We start from the raw sequence: 14,100 nt of genomic DNA on the forward strand, positions 1-14,100 counted from the left end.
GGCCACAGACCCATTGTCCATTGATTCCTGCACAAGGAAAGGAAACGGGCATAAAGCAAATCTTCAGTCTGGACTGAAACAGACCAAGGGAAGGAGGAAGACAACACTGCGTTGCACCCACACCACTACAATGTGGCCTTTGTGACATAATGCAGCAGATTGTGGAAAATAATCCTGAATTTACTACTTCACCTTCTCCAGCAATAACATGTGACATCACAGCGTGAGCCATGTATGCCATATTTCAGCGTACATGTTGAGTTTAGAGGGGGAAGGGGTTTAAAAAAAAAGCATTGCCAAGCCGTTATTACAGCCCCATCATGTCCTGTGAGCCTATTACAACATTGAACAAGAAGCAGTAAAACTACAGATTGACGGCAGGAGGGAATCTGTATAAACTCGCAGCAAACTTTGAACGAAGTACGAAACTAACTAAGATGTAGCTCGAATTACGCTGTCAAACAATGGGCCTTGAAATTCCATCACAAAGTCTGAGGCAGGGCAGCACGACGGTTCTTCGAAGCGGCTGACCTGACAGCAGTAACATGAGGTTGGTGTTAACGGTGCTGAAAGCATGACAGGTGGGTCACATGAAAGATCAAGCCCAGTTCATTTGGCAAGTGCAACACATGCACATGCTTCCCATTATTCGACAAGACAAACCCATTTCGCACCGGGTCAGACCCACTGAAACCTGTTCTTTGCTGCTATTGACACATTGAAATGTATGCTACGAGTGTAAACAGAGTACATTGACACCACCAGAGCCAAAAGTGAATCACTAGCTGCCATTGCCAGCACAAGACGTCCAATACTTTAATTCTGGTAGCGAATTACATCCCTAAAATGGATTGTACATCTTGCGCCATCAATGGTATGGAGACAATAGTATTCAAAACAACCAGTCTTCCCAGTTCAAATGAATTTACCAATGGCAGGCTTGGAGTTAAAAAATATTATTCAGTAGAATGCATTAAAAGATACGTTACTTTACTTAAGTATTGAGTAAAACTTTGTTATACCCAGAGTTCAGTTTCAGAAATAATTTAAAGAAACAGTTTGGAAACATTACATTTAAATTTGAACAGTACTTGATCAATGCACGTAGAATATATAAAATGTTGTTGAACATTTAACTCAGTCAATCTTTTGCGTACTACTAGAGAAGTGTCTACCACTTATATGACTATGAAAACCAATGACGTAATATTATCATTAAGTATTTTTCCATTCAACAATGGAATGTTAATTTGTTTCAATGTATGCAGGTAGGTATAGCATTGTTATGTGTCTATTTTCCTGTGGCTTTTCTACATCAAACTGAATGCCTTTGAAGAGGCGGAACTGTAGCCAAATGGTAAAGTAAAGTCGAATTTTAAAATTGGAAAATATTACCCCCCACCCCCTCCAACTCCCGCTTTCTTTTTTTTTTTGAATAGCCGCGAGATAAGCACCTTTTAGCAAAGCGGCCAGCGGAGTTTAAGCTTATTATGACTACCTCTCGAAGCGCAGAGGCATGTACTGTTGAAATCAAAAGGAGTAATGGGCAGGTAAGCCAGTGTCATTTGAAGAAGGAAGTCAGTTGTGAAATTGTCAAATCTCACAAAATTGGCCCTTGGCGTACTCCCAGAAAAGATTTCTAACAGCACAGCCATGACAAAACTTAGTGGTTCATTGTGTTATAGAAAAAAAAATCTGCAGATAATCTCCCTGTTTTTAGACCCCAATAATAGTTGTATCATATCTCATTTTTTTTATCGAAGCGGACATATTACACAATGGTATTCTTCCATTCCTTTTTTAAGGAGCTTGAAGGCAAAAATTCCATAATGTCATTTACAGGAATTTTAACAGTTATTTCTTATATGTTGTTGTTCAAAGAGCCTGTCAATCAAAATCAGGGATTTGATTTAAAAACATGACGTGTATATTTTTGCAGAAAAAAAATAGTAAATTAAAATCACCCCTAGGGCCACTCCTCAAAAATGTATTGTTCCTTCGAAAAGTCTTGCTTAGAACGGAGTAGAGTTCCTCAATATCAGACAGAGTGAACAGGGAAGAAAAAACTAACATGGCAACCGACCGGCATGTGGCCTGAGTCTTCAAATTTTGCAGATTTGTTAAGAGCAATCTTCTCCATTTTATGCAAGATTTATAGGACTTAAATGAAAGAAAATGTTGACGAACGGATCAAATATCATATCTGTAAACAAGAGTTTTGCTAATACCAGTGGACAAGGCAACCCGGACAAAAGCTCCCTAACAAATCCAATCTTGTGAATATTCATCAATGTTGCAACATGATCTGCAGTTCAAATCACAGTCACGATCCCCTTAATCACAGGGTTTCTAATTAGGTTCTAATGACCCACCCCCCCCCATTCTCTCGGAGCGCCTCGGTGTCACTCCCACATGATCAGACCATGAAATAGTATATTAAGAGGCTGTCAAAATCAAAAGGAGCCCTCATCTTGTAGCGGTCCTACAAAAGGCAGACCTCAGGCTAATTGAAATTATCAAAAGCTTAACCCTAGCAGTACAGCAGTGGCGGTGCCAGAAGTGAGGCTTTATTGTTATTTTCTGATGCCGGATAGTAATTGATTAAACCTGGTTTGGTCAAAGGCCACATACAGCCAAAAGAACCAAGGGCAAAAACAAAACAAAAAACCTTACTTGCACTTTTCTCCAAAGTTTCTTCTATTCTAATTCCGGCCTCTGAATGAAGCCTCACAGATCCCATGTTCATTGGACAAGCAGTGTTGGAGATGATGATCACTGGCCACAATTTGATAATGATGACTGTTTAATTAGAAGCCTTTCTCTGGCCTGACCATAACCAAAACTCCTCCACCCTGCAGATGGTAACCAATAAATTTAGCTTTTTTGAGGATGAGGAGGAACATTGTACCTCCTCGGTCTCTCCTCAGCTCCACCCCTAACCAAGAACATAAAGCTTTTCTCCCTGTTGACACACAACCACAACCAGCGACGTCCATGTGTGTCGGAAGATCCCGACCGTGCTTCTTATACGGCGCGTTCGTATACACATTCTGATGGAATTGCTTCCACATTTTCCGGGCTCGCTTGGGCTCCTGTGCAACATTTGATATTCTTTCATTATCTTTACCTCAAACAAAGATGGTAACTTGGCCCACAGAATTACGCACAAACTATCGTCATTGAATGTTATTCAGGGAAAAATGCAATACGGGGCAATGACAGAGAAACAGACAAACCCAATACTTTGTGTGAAACATACGTATACATTTAACGACGCCGCATGTAGGGAAAGCATTTGTGCTCTCTTGCGTAACTTCCATTTGAAAGAAAGTCTTTACATTGATAGACTGCTCGCTAATGTATGGTTATGGATCAGCGTATGCCACTGTTTAGACAATGCAAGTGCAAGTGGTCACAAGTCTATCATCCTTATAGTTTTAACTCGTACGACAAATTTGTGGATCAAAACAATTCCATTCATGTTTTATTTTATCTGCCATTTTACCCATTTTTGATTTCTTTTTCATCTGCCAATCATCTATCTGAAACAAAATGACTCTGATTGTATGGGTGTGCAAGCTTATGTGTGTGTGTGTGTGTTCTCAATGTGGGCTGGTGTCGTGTGCCAGAGTGGCTATCCCCTCAGATTGTCAAAGAGGCTCATGGGAAATTTGCAGTACAGGCCAAACCACAAGCTTTCTCTATCATTTCAGCAGATTTCTCTTTTTTTAGTCCCATTCAAGAAAGTGATTATAGCAGAACTTTACTTTCTTGGCTTTATTCTTCAGGCGCTCTGGGTTTTCCTCACCGCAGCTGCACTTTGCTTATAAACGTGCAGAAAGCCGATATTTTCTTAACTCATTCGCTACCATTGACGGCGACGGACGTCATAACGGTTTGAAATGGGAGCTTTGGCTGTGATTATTCCTGTTAAAATGAATTGAACCTCTCCTATAGCCAGTACCTCTGACACATGCTTATTCATTGCCATCCATGTCCTGAATTCCCAGCAAATTCCTGACTAAGAAACAGAAACATCCTACATGAGAGTCACAGAATCACATCAGCATTGAATCAGGTAACAAGCATGCCTAAGAAGAGAGTCAATGTGGGCTCTTCGGAACAGAAGCCTCTTGTTTATCTCCCAGTCTATTCCGTGAAATAACGGACCGTTCAGTTACAAGCTGAGGGGAAAAAAGAAAACCTGTGTGGCATGATTGTATGTTTTTAACAGTACTGAATGTGATGTATTTACCGTAGGCTACAGCATTTACTGGTACCCCTTCTACTCGTGATTCACATGTTTTTTATTAGGCACGAGACAGTGGAACGAAACTTGCTATCATGAAAAGAAAGGCAAGATTCCAGCTTTATTTTTTTTAATAAAATCTGGAAATAAAACTATTTTTTTTACAAAGATGTAATTGCCCAGAACTACAAAATAATCATTGCTTGCTGTAGATAAATCATGATCTTAAGGGTTTCCAGACATCAGTGTGAGGTAAATTTTGTCAGCAGTCCCTTCATCATTAAATGAAAGCATGTGAAAATATATGTTGTCACTAGGCACATTTAGGCATATCTTTAGAGCACAACCAAGTCAGCGCTAAGATATATTAATCAGAAAAAAAAAGACCTGGGACACACTGTGGTTAATTTCATCAGAATTTGAGCCGCACCTCCTCCCTCTTCATCACATTGATTTATATTTGGCCTTAGCATGTTCCATTGGAATAACAATCAGAAAGTCGATTTCTAGCCCAATGTGTCTGCTTTTTTTCCATAAATGATGTTACATTAGCCACTCTTTGTTTCCATACGCACTAACAAGGTAAAGTTAAGTCATTCTTTATATTATATTCCATATAATCTTTCCCTATATGTTGTGCGCATGGCAACGTCAAATTTAAAAAATGTTCACATGCCAATAAAAATGGCTTCCAGCCTCTTTACCCGCATAATTGGGAGAGAAGAGGCCAGTTCGGCGGGCCAAGTCGCAAGGATGGAGCATATTTTACGTCTCATGTCAGATCAAGCTGGCAGATTCACAGCCGTCTGTCAGCTTTCACCAACTAGATCATTTGTAATCGTACAGAAGGTGGAGACTCGGGTTAGAATACGTGCAATGAACCTCTCCCTCGCATCTGGGCGCTATGGAAACATTGGAAAGATACAGTATCTCGGGAGCCGTAAACACATGCAAGAAAAACAGGCTGTACAATCAACGCAACACCCTAATTGTTTAACTCATTTGCTACCATCGATGGCAATAGACATCCGATTCATTTGAACTGGCAGCCCTTCATATTAAAATGGTTTGGATGTCTGTCACTGTCAACGACAGCCAATGCGTTAAATAGATGCATGGTTGACTTTCAGCTTATCACCTCGTGGGTTGCCATGACGAAACCGTAGAATCGCCCCTTAAAATTTGGCACACAACTTTTTCTTTTTTTTTTCTTCCTGACGAAACCCACATGTGCGGGAATTGAACTGAGGTCACCACAACTGTAGCAGGGGAGTTAAATATAGAGAAATTTATCTTCCCATAAAAATCAAGTTAGAATTCATGTTGTACTCAAATTGCTTAGATTTCATACTTTTATCAGCATGTAAAAAAAAAAAACTATCTGGGTCACTCAAATCATTTTAGTTATGTGAGTTTCAGATCAGTTAATGATAGAAACACTTTCATTGTAATGTCTTTTCATATATAAACTTGATTAATACTAATATATAAGAGCAATGTGTCACTGTTGCCAATGCAGAGTTTTCACAGCAAATGTTATATTCTTGAGAACGCCGACTTCTCCGTGCTTTTGCAAACCATCAAACGCGAGGTGATGGCTTTGTTGCTAGCTGAACAAATGCCTGCGCCGGAGTGCCGCGTCCTTTTGACATTTTCTCCCAGCCCTTCGGCTTGTCTACGAGTAGGCCTGATCTAAGTATAATGGGCAGAATGACGAGCCTTGGCTTTTGTCGTGGACGCTAATCTCTTTTGCCTCATTCCCTCACAGGACAGCAGCATAGTCTGCAGAGCTTCGACACACGGACAATATTGATCCGTTCTTCTTTGCAAAGTCACCATTTATTTCCGACGTACAGTTAGAACACTCAAACGTACATTGAGTGCTAAGGTTAGGTAGTGAAAACACGAGTGCTTCTACGGTACAAATAATGACACAAAAGCTTTCAACTGGTCGCCAGAGGGAGAAAAGAGTTTTCTTTGGATTTTGTAAGCCTAAGGCTGCACAATGAGCACCGACTGACTGATGTGAGTGTTTGTTTAAAATTCACTTTCAACCACCTGCGCTCTTTCCACACAACCTGACAGTTCTCAGCCTTGGTCTGCTTCTGTGCATGCATGTTTGTGCGTGCATATTGTTCATGCTGCGGGGACATAAGTGTTTACACAGCCAGTGCGGCGACTCACCTCCCTTCTGGGGACAAAATTACATCCTCGGCGTGTCAATATTTAGCTGCATTTTAAAGCCGAGGAAGTAGTTTAAGGTTCACACTGGCTTAGGGTAAGTGTCCGAGAAATGATTCTAAATTGTGTGTGTATACACGCGTGTGTATGAAGGCACTCCAAAAAACGACACATTCTAATTACTGGCCTGCAACTCGGCATTTGTCTTTGACGCGGCAATCGGGGGCCGAGCTTCCTCGCTGTGCACGAGCTTATCCGATTCATAAAAACCAATCAACCTGAATAAATCCTGCACCTGATTACCCACCAAGACCTGAGTAAAACACACCCTCACACACACAAAGGCCTGTCCAATTAAGTGTACATATTAATGCATGCTGTAAAAATCACACAAATCAACAGAAGCTGGAATATTGCATTTTGAAGTCAGCATTAATTATGCACAACTATGGACGAAAGGAAAATGGCCAATTATTTTAGAGAAAAACATTGGGTGGGAGAATGAATGATACAGGCCAAAATGGGCCACTTAAGTTACTCGCGCAATTAGACACTCCCTGTAAAGATGTGCACATATTTAGATTTTTTTTCTCATCTTGAATCCTTTAATGTCGGTAAGACTGCAATTCAATGTGAGTGATGATTTTCAAAGTGCTCGAGGTGTGCGATCGCTGGAGCCTGAGCTCCCTCTAGTGGTTTGCCAAATTTCCACGTAACTACAATTTCGTTGCAGACGAGAACTTTTCAAGCGAAACCAAACCCTTAACAAACAGTGTCAAAAAGACATTCTTGAAGTATCTGACTGAATTTAGGGGGAATATTTTCCGAATAATTGCGAATAAACTCTCACCTCAGAAAATATCACTTTAAGATTTGCATTGCAAAGTTCAAGCATGCCGTTCTAGAAAAACCCATCGTTAGATTTTGGAATAGAGATAAAAAATATTTTAATATTGCCTATAATAAGAAGTTTGATTTGGAAAAAGATGGCTGCCCTACTAAAATTTTTCAAGTCAATTATATCTTTAATTTCTTCAGATTTTAAAGAGGAAAAATCTCAACATATGTTCAAATAAAATTTTAAATACTTTTTACGCATTCCAAAGTTGAACAAATGCACAACAAGGACAGGAATAGCAAACTTTATAGCACGCAGCAGACATGTACTAAAATGTACATTTAGCAAATACTACCCACAAAGTTACCGTATTTCCAAGTCGGCCTTGATAGCGTTACTTGGAGTGTAACCTTTTTGGTGGTACTCAGTGTAAAAGAAAATCCATAACCATTGACGGAAAGCATCTAGAACCTTGCTGCCGTTAGTCGTTTTCAAACACCTTACAAACGGTGGCATGCAACCTATTCAAAAGAAACACGCAATCCAACATACACCATTCCTTCTATCAGAGTACTGTGGCATAACCAACTGGTCAGAAAGTTCTCATCGGAGGGAAAAGAAAAACAAAATCCGCCAGCCGCGTACCACAAAACACTTTTCATCCTTACAGAAATATTGCGCCTGCAAATTGGTTAACACTTAAGGCAGATGTCACAACATGTGTCACCACATTTATTATCTGCGAGCCTTCTGCTCCAACTTAACCAGGCCTGCTGTTGTTTACTTCTCCACATCTTGTTTCTCCTTGGCTCTTGTGCTACAAAGAACAGGAGACCCACACGCACACACACACATTCACACACTTCAGTGCGCTGTAGATACACTTAACCACACACATCCAGTCGCTGGGATGCTGATTTGAATGACCGTGAAATCGCAAATCCAAATTGGCAGCTCAATTCACACTGACTCATTAAGCTTATGCACAAATATTTTTTTAAATGAATAAATCCCATTTCTCGGCAGTGTCACTTTAAAAATATGCTTGCAAAATGACTGTTTAAAGTATGTAATCCTATGTTTTAATTCAGCGGTGCGCAAAAATGGAACGGCTGCAAATTTAAACCAAAAGCATAATCTAATAAATTATTCTGTGCATCGCCAAACCAAAAGCAGTATGTACTTATCTCTGAGAAATATGTACACCAGCAATATGATCAAATACACTTTTCCTTCTCATCATTTCCCCCCACATAAAGCTCCTGCTAAGTAAATCCAACCTGTGGATCTTCATTTGTGGCACTTAGACTAAATAATGGTTGCTGACATCCCTAAAACAAAAATCCTAATTTTTAATAGAAATTCAGGCATGAAAGTTGGACACATGTTTAGACAAGTTCACTTCATGCCATTCAGTCTTAAAAAAATGAACACTACATATACACTATCTACTTAACAGAGCTCAAGTGCTGCTTAGTCTCATGTCAACCAATTTGAAATAGGAGCAAATGCGTGACGCAAAGGCAAATGTATTTACTTTGGGGTTCTTGTATACATATAAATGGCCGCAAATTAAATGCACATACAATGTATCGATTTTTGTAAATTTTCAGCGTGCAAGAAAATGCGCTTAAAGTTGTTGCACTGTTCACGAGCTGTACTGCCATCAGCACAATGTGCTGAATGGCCAGTCTAATTATACATGTGCCATTTAGACGTGTGCATTTGCTGTGCACGACCACCTTACCTTATGTGGAAAGCTCACGGCTGGCGACTAACAAATAACAGTTGCTTCATTCAAATTATGTTTTTTTTTTTTTTTTTGACTAGGAAAAAATAATTCTTTAAGTAATGTATTTTGTTCTAATTGCTTAGAAGGAGATGACATAATTGATAGAATATGTTTTCATGTAAAACAATAGAAGTGCCTAATTGAATATCATTTGCAAGTGGTGGTTTTTGAACACTAATAAAAAAAAAAAAGAGTCTGGCCTTTTTAGTAAGGTCTCTAATTAATTTCCCCTTTTTTTAATTTATTAACCATTATCCATAAATGATAATTCGAGCAAATGAACAATATTTTACAAGTTCAGCCTGCATTCAAAACTGTCCGTTAGGAAGATGATTTAAATTTGTTTGCATGCATTTCAAATCACTACAATTTCTCCTTAAAACATCTGAAATACTTTTTAAGATGACACTTTTCAAATTTCTCTTTAATTAAAGCGAGTTGCGTGCAAATGCATCACCTGGAAATCGGCAAGGGTTGCAATTGTTTCATTTAATTTAGGACGTGCATGTTTTAACAGGGAATTTCTTTGCTCGAGTAAAAGGAGGGCACATTCTTTCCCAGGCTAAACGCGAGTGCGTCAAAAAATGACTTTTAAAAATATATACACACATGCTGAAGTTGACGCGCGCGTCTTAAGCGCAAGTTCTCCTCGTGTTCCGTGAACGTAACGTGGCCGAAAAGAGCGCTCGAAAACCCCAACGCAAAAATAAACGCCTTTTGACTCATCCCTTCTCTCCCTTCTATCCGATTTTTGGTCAAATCCACCACTTAGGACACTTTCCCCCCATCATTTCACCCACCGACACGCGCGTTTTCAACTTTTTTTTTCCCCGAGTCCAACAAGAGCGAGTGCAAGCGAGGCGAGTTTGTTTACCTTGACGACGTAACTCGAGGAGCATGTGGCGTGCGTGGGTTCCTCTCCGCGCCGTAAGAAGAAGAAGAAGAAAAAGAAAAAGAAGAAGAAAAAAGGACAAGTGGAGTCACTTGAACTTGAAAAGTCTTCTTCGGTGGTTGGTTGTCTTTTCTGCGGGGCTGTCAACGCGGCGCCGGCATCAGAAGGAGAGAAGGTCCCGCACGCGTTCGGCCAACTTGAGCTGTCCAAAAGTACAAGTAAAGCTTTTGTTGCTCTCTTCTTTATCTCCCTCCCTCTTTTTCCAACTCTCGCTCTCTCGCTCTCACTCTCACTCTCTCTCTCGCTTTCTCACTCTCTCTCTCCCCCCTCCCTCTTTCTCTGGTGCTGTCAATCTTAACAATCAATGCTCGCTGCCATGTCGCAGGTATTCAAAGCACCCCTCCCCTCCCCACGCGAGACATCACAAAGTGAGTGGCCAAGTGGCATTGATCTGCAGGGAGGGAGGAATTCTTCCTCCCCCCTCGACCCCCCATACGCCCCCCTACCCATCGTCCTCCTCCTCCCCGAGTGAGCGATCACGTTCATGTCGATGAGTTAAAATCAAGCGTGGAGTAGAAATGTGGATTTTTTTAAAGTGCATAAATGCAAGAATATAACTTGCAATTGCACGTTGTTTTTATATACTTATTACGATCCAAATGTTATTGCATTACAGTTTGCAGCGCAACTTCGTTTTTACACTTTCTTAAAAAATGTAATTCAAAATGCTAAAATAATTGTCCAAAAGAAATAGTGTAATTTTAGGAACGTTTAAAATGATGGATTTTAGAAATTTGTGATTTTTTAGTGCTATTCCATGAATACAATTAAAGCATTATTATAAAATCTTAAGAAGACTCACTGTAGTTTATTTAACTCCAAAATACGAAGAATATCGACTCTACTGCAAGCAGATTATTATTAACAGCAGGATATTTATTTGAGTCAGTTTTATCACCAAACTATCTGGTCACTATCTTTTCTTTTTAACGGTTTGACTCTAATTATCAATAATCGCTCCATCGTTGAACATCAATTATTTCATAAGATTTGCAGTTATTCACCAAAACAATCCTTAAAACCACTTCTTAAACAAACAATAGATGATCAGGATTACAGAATTTCTATACACATTTTATTCTATTAACTAGAAAATGTTAGCTTACCACTTCGACACACTAATTTATAACTAAAAATGAAGGAATAGGAAATAATTACTTACAAGTTGAGAAGACATCAGGAGGTGGAAAAATGTTGATTCTTATCTGGAGAGTGACACGAAGAGGAAAGTGAAGAGAGAGAAAGAGAAAGAGAGCGAGAGTTAAACGTCAAAGCCCAGAAGAGCAGCGCATCCCATTTGCAAGCCCCCCGAATTTAACGAACCAAATCTTACTTAAAAAAAATAAAAAAATAAAAAAAGTTGGATTCAAACTGGCGCAAAAAGGGATGAAATCAACTTTTGTACCAGTTCTCAACTCGGAAATATTCTATTAAAATAATGATGTTTTGGAAAGAAACATATCAAAATTAACAGCACATTATAAAATATTATAAATAGAAATCAGGTGGATGTTATAATAATTGCATACCAGGTATGTATTGAAATGTGACGGCTTGATTGTGTTTGTGTCGGAGCTTTCAGTGCATTTTTGACGTGACCCATACGCCACCTTCTGGCAGTTAATGGTACTACGTTTTGGCTTTCTCCAGCCTTGGTTCAGGAAATATAAAAACATTTTAATAAGCTTACATGTTTCAGTGATGAGACACACAATGTCTTTTCAGTAATTTAGAGTAAGAATAATTACAGTTTGGCTGTTTTTTTATATTTAACATGTATTATTATTTCTATATACAGGTACAGTGTGAATAAGATCATAGTTGCTTAGGATAATAAAAATAATAATACCTAGATAATGTTTTTCATGCATGCTCATCATAGGGCTCCCTTAGTAATTTTTATAAGGGGCAACTTGTTGTAAATTGTTCATATCGGCCCTTTAAGTGCACTCTTAAATCGGTGAATAATTATATTTCTGTGCCATTAACGGTGATAGATGTCAAATCCATTTGAACTGGGAGAATATTAGATGTTTATCACCGTCAATGGCATCTAATTTAGTTATTTTTATTTTTTCCAATTGCTTCTTATTACACTAGTCTCGTATTTGTTTTACCAGGGCTGTGTATAAAAAAAAAGATATGTGCCTAAATACATATCACATTAAATCTGGCATGAGAGAAAGGTTAAAAAAAAATGGGAGTAACCGCACTACTAAAATGCCTCTCAATATGACCAATAGGGCAAGGTCAAAAGTTGACTTCCTTCAAACTTAATTCCAGTTACTTTATGATCATTTTTAAAATTTGCAGCCAATCTTTGGTTCCCACACTAAGGAAGATTTTCCAAGTGCAAATAACACAACTAATTATTTTTCAAGAGGTGACTATCGGGATTTTGTCTTGACAGTGAAGAGCAAAAGAGAGTCCAGCTTGTTGGTGTTGGTGGGCGAGGAGGGGGCTGCAATACAGATGCATTTGCATATCTTTATGAGGCTTTTTGATGCATCTTGAAATGCAAGTCTGGCCCATAAATATTTGAAGAGCGGAGTGCATGAAAATCCACATTTTTGTTACAATAAATTAACATGTGTTCATCTCCCGTTTTGAATGCTCAATGAGAGCGAGTATGAGTAGGGGACCTTTGCATTGCCTTGTCCAGACAAATATTTCTAATGTGCAATATTCCAATCTATTTAACTCATAGGCCACTATTGGCATTGATAAAAAAAAAAACTAATCCATTTGCTCTTTGTAGTCCAAATTGATGAAACGTCCATTGCGGTCAATGACAGTGGACGATGACTACAGTAGGGGAAAGGACATTTTTTTGCCACTCTGCTCCACATTTACCACGAAGCCACCAAGTGGGACAAGTGATGTGAAAATGAAGGGATGCGTCGTCATTTGAGATTTGTAGTTTCTGAATCTAAATGCAGGCTGCGGCTTGCTTGTTCTGCAATTCACAGCGCCGTCCTTGATGGTTTTTAAAGGGGTGAAAAGTGTAAATGTTTCTTCAGGCACCATTTGGCACGCCTGACCCAACAGCGGGACATCACGTGCTTTGACATGACGCATCTGCGACTAAAAAAAAACTCCCATGACGAGTTTGCCAATGCAAAGTTATGCAATTAACCAAAAAACACCATCTGCATGCATGCAAATAAATGGTCGGCCTGGCAAAGCGGGAAGCTGTGTTCTTATTAGTTGACCCAAATCCCTCACTTGTAACACACAAGTTCATCAAAGTTTAGTCAGAATCTAATATTTTCTTTCAAGTCAACAGAAGAGCACTGATTAGTCGTGTCGAGATAAAAAGTGTGACATGCCAATCCTAATGACCGCATTGAGTTTATAGGGACGTCCCTACACGGCCCCCAAGTGAGTAAACATTAACATTTGAATCAGTGGAAAAGCATATGGACTTTTATTTTGCCTTCCTTATAAATTGTGAGTGTCCCAAATTCTCAATGAGACAATATTGAAATGGAAAATCCTTTTTGGAGAGTGTCTTAGATTACTTGTATTGAACTGTGACCCCCATCCAAATAAGTGTGGTTGTTGTTGTTCCCCTCATATTCCTCCATTTTGTTGTCCCTTTTCTTGTCTAAATACTCCCCAAAGGAATTGCAAATGTTTGAAGATCTGCAAAAATCAAAACATCCCACAAAATGTAGAGCAAAGTGAAGAAGAATACATTTACGTGTTATAGAGCAAAGTGAAGAATATTTGATTGTTGTATTCATACCAGCCCAAAAAGGTGTGCATGACAGACATTTTAGGTTTGGCCTAGGCCAAACAGGGCAGGGGTGGATATACTTTTTTTGTAAATCTAAACTTTTTCACACAAAATAACCCAGATCAAAAAGCAGGGAAAATGCCAAGTAATGATAAAATTGCAAAAACATACTTACAGGTGGGAAGATGAGGAAGTACATGGCACAATGAGATAATCCAAGCAGGACAAAAGACAACAACAGGGAGTTCAACATCTCTATCGGGTCTAATGAGACAATGAAAAACACATGGCCCACAAGAGAGGCAGCGGATTGGCTGGCACACCAGAAATGGCAACAGGTGATATTCTT

The 14,100-nt window shown here is 39.2% G+C and overlaps 1 protein-coding gene across 8 annotated transcripts in view; it reads right to left on the reverse strand.

Moving 5' to 3' along the window:
* sox6 (SRY-box transcription factor 6) overlaps window positions 1-14,086 on the reverse strand; it is a 116,620-nt gene extending 102,534 nt beyond the window's left edge. For 2 of the 8 annotated variants that reach the window (XM_077712968.1, XM_077712967.1), the window contains exons 1-3: window positions 13,927-14,063; window positions 11,175-11,217; window positions 9,935-10,154 (exon numbers count right to left, since the gene is read on the reverse strand). The gene's annotated coding sequence lies outside the window, so the exon portion shown is untranslated. Of the gene's footprint in view, window positions 1-9,934; window positions 10,155-11,174; window positions 11,218-13,533; window positions 13,658-13,926 lie in introns of all 8 variants that reach the window. The other 6 variants (XM_077712966.1, XM_077712962.1, XM_077712963.1 and 3 more) reach the window with 5 other exon arrangements.
* Between the last annotated feature and the right edge of the window lie 14 nt (window positions 14,087-14,100).

This window comes from Stigmatopora nigra, chromosome 3 (genome assembly GCF_051989575.1).
Source record: "Stigmatopora nigra isolate UIUO_SnigA chromosome 3, RoL_Snig_1.1, whole genome shotgun sequence".
Taxonomy (NCBI): domain Eukaryota; kingdom Metazoa; phylum Chordata; class Actinopteri; order Syngnathiformes; family Syngnathidae; genus Stigmatopora; species Stigmatopora nigra.